The 6,074-nt window shown below is 37.7% G+C and overlaps 1 long non-coding RNA gene across 2 annotated transcripts; it reads left to right on the forward strand.

Annotated features, from left to right (window-relative positions):
- The first annotated feature begins 219 nt into the window (after positions 1-219).
- LOC125591758 lies at positions 220-2,402 on the forward strand. 2 transcript variants are annotated; one of them, XR_007327871.1, is made up of 5 exons: positions 220-1,078; positions 1,326-1,619; positions 1,710-1,853; positions 1,923-2,028; positions 2,171-2,402. It is a non-coding gene; the product is annotated as an uncharacterized LOC125591758 (long non-coding RNA). The 2 variants fall into 2 exon arrangements; XR_007327870.1 differs by having other exon boundaries at positions 237-1,078; positions 1,710-1,847.
- Positions 2,403-6,074: the final 3,672 nt, after the last annotated feature.

Below are 6,074 nucleotides of genomic sequence, written 5' to 3' on the forward strand. Positions count from 1 at the left end.
TGGCATTATCAAGCACACAAACAATTGAAAATATACACCCCCAATATATAAAAAAGTAGACCACTGCCTAAACTTTTCAGTTTATAGCATATCAAACTAGTTGCAGCAGAAACACATGCCTAACTACCTCAAAAATTTTGACTCTTCTAATGTAACGTAAGCATAATCTAGCAGCCATAGAAAACTCTGTAACTACCAAGGTTAAATACACAGTGAGAAGAGTGTAATACTTTGTGGAAAGGAAAAAAAAAACAAAGCAATAGAGCTCTAAACCAGCCCTATAATGAAAATTTTGAGTTGGGATCTTCCAAAAACATGCAGCCACAAAGCTAAATTCAAAGTTTTTACCAATTATATACTGAGAATATATAAGCCAAAGCAAAACCAACATGCATAAAGGGCAATGAAACAAGTGGTAATCAGAAAGTTGAGATCAGCCAATAGCTATATTCACAAGAAACAATACAATAAGTGGAATCTTATTATATAAAGAAGACTTTTCTCTCTTCCTCCTTGCGCTACGTCATCAAATAGGTGAACCACAGTTTGCCACGTGTCCTCCTCACACTACAAAAACTCAATCTTCGTTTTGGTTGCGGAAGGGCTTTTACACAAGTGAGCTATCTTAGTATTGGGCCGGAAAATCATCAGAAACCTAGGCCCATTAGGCGCCTTCGCTTTCTCGACGTGAAGCGGACTTTTGTTTCTAAGGTTCATCGTCGTCTCAGAAAGCTGATTAGGTATAACATTAATGGAGATTCTCAAAATTTGAGAGAGACGAGTCTTCTTCATTAATCGCTGTGTCTATCTCGGTTCGTGTTGTATTGTTTCGTTTTCGATTCATCTCCTTACTGGCGTTACAAGTTCCATTGATTCAGTGTCATTAATGAAATCTTAACTCTTCCGAGCCACTGCAACCACGACCATTCAATTAATGATTATTATACCTTTCCAAGCGGTGGGTCTCTACCTATAAAAAGGTAAGACCTCATCCCTTGAGAATCATCCTCACAACTCCAATAGCATTTGAAGATGACCAGCATGGAGATTGGCTTCTCCTCTTTCCTTCCCTCAACAGGTTTTGTTTCACTATTCATCCTTTGGAATCTCTTTTTTTTCTTCTGTAATCTGATTTTTAAAGCGTTCATGTAGTGACTCTCACGTCCTGAATTTTTCTCACTCATATATCAGAGTTGTTCCTTTGGATTTAAATAATCGGAAGTGTTGATCTGTGTCGTGTTAAGTTGTTAGTTCAATCCAACTCAACAAACTTTTATTATCTTTAAATGTTTTTTAAGCAATTTGATTGTTTTTGTTTCTTGCAGGTTATATCAGTCAGTGGAAAATTCTGAGTCCATGTAATTAAAGCTACCGCAAACTACAATGTTGATGCTAGCGTATTCAATTGTTTGGAAGAGCCTCTTCTATTCACTTAGTGATCATCTTTAAGGATGTTTTAGCTTCTTTAGTTCTCTGTTTTAGTACTGCAGATTTCTAGGCTTATTGTGATTACTGACATTGTGTCTTTTTGGTCCAGACACAATCCATAACCAGGATCGTATTTATATCCCTTATACCAATACTTGAAAGGCTGTTAAGTCATCATTCTACTAAACTCGGTAAAACAAAGCTCTATTCTTTTTTTTTATATCATCTTAATCCAGTTCTTTTTCATGATTTTAACACCTTCTTAAATTACTCACTGTTAGTATCATCTAAAGATCTCAACATCAGAAGTAGAGAGCTTCCACAAGAACAATATATATGATGAAGCAGAGGATGCTGTAAGGATTGATTTAGCAGGCAGATTTGCTATACAATATTTCTCTACAGAGAAGCTACTTAAGGTGAATGTGAGTGGGTGATCATATTTTGAAAATGGTTTTTTGTTTTTTGGTTTTCTAAAGGTGAAACTTTTGCAGATACATACCGGAGGAGATTGATACAGAGCTCGACTTGGTTCTTCCATATCAAATAAATTTTATGTCTAGGCAGCTCTTCGGCAACGGTTTCCAACTTTTAAAGCAGGTTGTATTCTGTTTGTTTAATTTCATAAAAATCTCATTCTCAGCTGCTAAATGAATCAAGCTGCTTTTGTGATGATGTGGTGTTTCACTTGAATTTATTATAAAGGAAAAATATGATCTAATTTGTTGTCTGATCTAAATAGGAAGGATTTGAAAATACAAAACTAAAATTCATTAGAAGCTTTGTGGTTTCGGAAAGCTCGAGGAGGCAGACAAGCTTTTGGCTAACGTTCTGAGGACAGCATTGGGATCTGATGTTTTTTTTATCAATTTTTTTTTTATCAAATGGGATCTGATGCTAATACGTGTAATATACTTATGAATGATATCTTAGTAAAGTTGTACCTTTGTAAGGATATAGAGTGGCTTCTCTCATGTTTAACCGCAATTTCATTCCTGAGAAGGTTAGCATATCAGCTAAAAGGAAAATTTGAGGAGGCAGATGAGTTTGGTTGAGCGTTGTCATATTTCACCCCCTTTTACAACTCAGAAGATGGACTCATAGATACATGTCTGGATTTACTTTATTTTGTAACCACAAACTTTCTGATATATTACAGATTGTTTGAGGCTTCAAGCAAAGAGATTGTGATTGAATATTACCCAGTTATTCTATGAACTTGCTTCTGAACTCATGATTGTGAAAATAAGTGATATCTCACAATCAATAAGTGATAGGACTGTCCCATAAATTTCACTTTGATAAAGGTCTGGATTGTTTCTTTGCGTTTGTATTTCAATGTCATATTGATTACACTACAAGAAAACACATGCTTAACGAGGAAATTTAACGAGGAAAAACAATCCTCGTAAATTTACGTCGATTTTACAAGAAACTTACGTGGAAAACTAATGTCATCGTTATTTCCTCATAAAGTAACGACAAAAGCGTTTCGTCGTAAAGTGGATGTAGTATTTGACGAGTATTTTACGAGGAAATATTATTTCCTCGTAAATACGACTTAAACTTTGCGTGTTATTTACGAGGAAATAATTTACGTGTATTTAGCGAGGAAATTTTGAATCCACCAACTTTGTAGGTGTTACACGTTTTTTTTTGCCCCCTAATTAATTTTCGTCGTAAATTCATAGGAAAATTACAACTACCAGATTCGAAATTTCCTATAAATATGGATGTTTGAACATCATTTTAAACACACCAACAACAAAAAACGCGAAAGAAAAAAAATGGCTGGCTCCGGGACTATTTACGAGTTGCGAAAGTGGATGTATATGCATAGAGATGCTAACGGGAGAGTGACAAAAGAATACATTGCGGGCCTGGAGACATTTATGCATCAAGCAGATTCAACACCACTCGCCCAAGAAAGTGGTAAGATGTTCTGTCCTTGTCGAAAATGCAACAATTCGAAACTGGCAAACCGTGAAAATGTTTGGAAGCATTTAATAAATAGAGGTTTCACGCCAAATTACTATATCTGGTTTCAACATGGAGAAGGTTTTAATTATGATCAGAATGAAGCTAGTAGTAGTAATAGCAATTTTCAGGAAAAAGAACCGGTTGATCATCATTTGCATAATGAACATAGTTACCATCAGGAGGAGATGGTAGATTATGATAGGGTTCATGATATGGTAGCTGATGCATTCGTAGCTCATGATGAAGATGAAGAACCTAATATAGATGTAAAAAAGTTTTACGAAATGTTAAACGCGGCGAATCAACCACTTTACAGTGGTTGTAGAGAAGGTCTCTCTAAATTGTCGTTAGCTGCTAGAATGATGAATATTAAAACTGATCACAATCTACCTGAAAGTTGCATGAACGAATGGGCGGACTTGTTTGAAGAGTATTTGCCGGAAGACAATGTGTCTGCTGATTCTTATTATGAGATTCAGAAACTGGTTTATAGTCTTGGGTTACCTTCGGAGATGATAGATGTTTGCATCGACAACTGCATGATCTATTGGGGAGATGATGAGAAGCTAGAAGAATGTCGATTCTGCAAGAAGCCATGATTCAAGCCGCAAGGACGGGGACGTAATAGGGTACCGTACCAAAGGATGTGGTACCTACTAATTACAGACAGATTGAAAAGATTATATCAATCAGAGCAGACTGCTGGAAAGATGAGATGGCATGCCGAGCATACTCAGACGGATGGTGAGATGACTCATCCATCAGATGCAAGAGCCTGGAAACATTTCAACAAAGTACATCCGGATTTCGCTAGCAATAGCCGGAATGTGTATCTCGGACTATGTACAGATGGATTTAGTCCGTTCGGAATGTCAGGGAGACAATATTCATTGTGGCCAGTCTTTCTTACACCATACAACCTGCCACCGGAGATGTGCATGCAACGGGAGTTGCTATTCTTGACTAAATTAATACCAGGTCCGAACCATCCAAAAAGGTCCCTGGATGTTTTCCTACAACCACTGATAAAAGAGTTGAAGGATTTGTGGTCAACAGGGGTGAGGACGTATGACTGTTCAACGAAGACGAATTTTACGATGCGAGCGATGCTTTTGTGGACCATAAGTGATTTTCCTGCCTATGGGATGTTGTCTGGATGGACTACACATGGGAGATTAGCTTGTCCATATTGTAATGGAACGACAGATGCGTTTCAACTGAAGAATGGTAGGAAGACAATTTGGTTTGATTGTCACCGTCGATTTCTTCCCATTGGCCATCCTTACCGAAGAAACAAGAATTTGTTTAGGCACAAAAGGGTTGTGAGAGACACTCCTCCTCCATATCTATCTGGAGAACAAATTGAATCGCAAATCGACTACTACGGATCTAACGAAACAGTTCGTTGGGGTGGTAATTGGCATGTCCCTTGTAATATGCCTGATTCTTGCGGTGTTCATCACAACTGGCACAAGAAGAGTATATTTTGGGAGTTGCCATATTGGAAGGATCTTCTTCTTCGCCACAACCTCGATGTGATGCATATAGAGAAGAATTTCTTTGAGAACATCATGAATACAATATTGAATGTCCCAGGGAAGACAAAAGATAACATAAAATCGAGGTTAGACTTGCCGGATATTTGCTCAAGAAGCGAGTTACATATTAAAAGCAATGGACAATTTCCCGTTCCGATATTCAGATTATCTTCAGAAAAAAAGTCGGTGTTGTTCAACTGGGTGGCATCAGAAGTGAAGTTACCCGATGGGTATGTTTCGAATCTCTCTAGATGTGTTGAAAAGGGTCAAAAGTTCTCCGGGATGAAGAGTCATGATTGTCATGTCTTTATGCAATGACTACTGCCCTTTGCATTTGCGGAGCTACTTCCAACAAACGTACATGAAGCACTTGCAGGTACGTAGTGTATTATATCACAATAATTTTATAACGGTCTAATTTGCAAAATAATATATGACTAACAATGTGTTTAATTTTTTTTGGAATATAAAAGGCATTAGAGCATTTTTCAGGGATCTGAGCACACGCACTCTTAAAGAAGAAGTTGTGGAACAGCTTCAGGAGAACATTCCCATCTTATTGTGCAACTTGGAGAAGATATTTTCTCCCGGATTTTTTGACGTCATGGAGCATCTAGCTGTCCACCTCCCATATGAGGCATTGCTTCGTGGACCTGTACATTACGGATGGATGTATCAGTATGAGCGAGCCATGAAATATTTGAAGGGAAAAGCAAAGAACCTCGCCAAAGTTGAAGGTTCTATAATTGCTAGAAGTTTGACGAAAGAAGTTTCTCACTTCACATCGTACTACTTTGCGTCAAAAGTAAGTACCCGGAGAAGAGCTCCAAGAAGATATGATGATGGTGGTGTTGCGCCAACATATGCAGTTGGTGGTGTTCCAAACATCTTTTGCCAGATTGGGCGACTCGGTGGGAAGTCTAAAGAGGTTTGGTGGTCGATGTGGAAACCGAAATTCACACTGTCGATTTTCGTAAAATAAGGAAACTTAGGAAAACCCTAATTTTCCAGAGGACCCGGATCTCTGCGAGAGCCAACGGCAAGTAACCAAATAAATGCGGAAAATATGAGAAAACATGATAAAACGAATTTACAAAGAAAGTAGATCTTATTTCGAATTCGCGTAAG

This window comes from Brassica napus, chromosome C8 (assembly GCF_020379485.1).
Source record: "Brassica napus cultivar Da-Ae chromosome C8, Da-Ae, whole genome shotgun sequence".
NCBI classification, from domain to species: Eukaryota; Viridiplantae; Streptophyta; class Magnoliopsida; order Brassicales; family Brassicaceae; genus Brassica; species Brassica napus.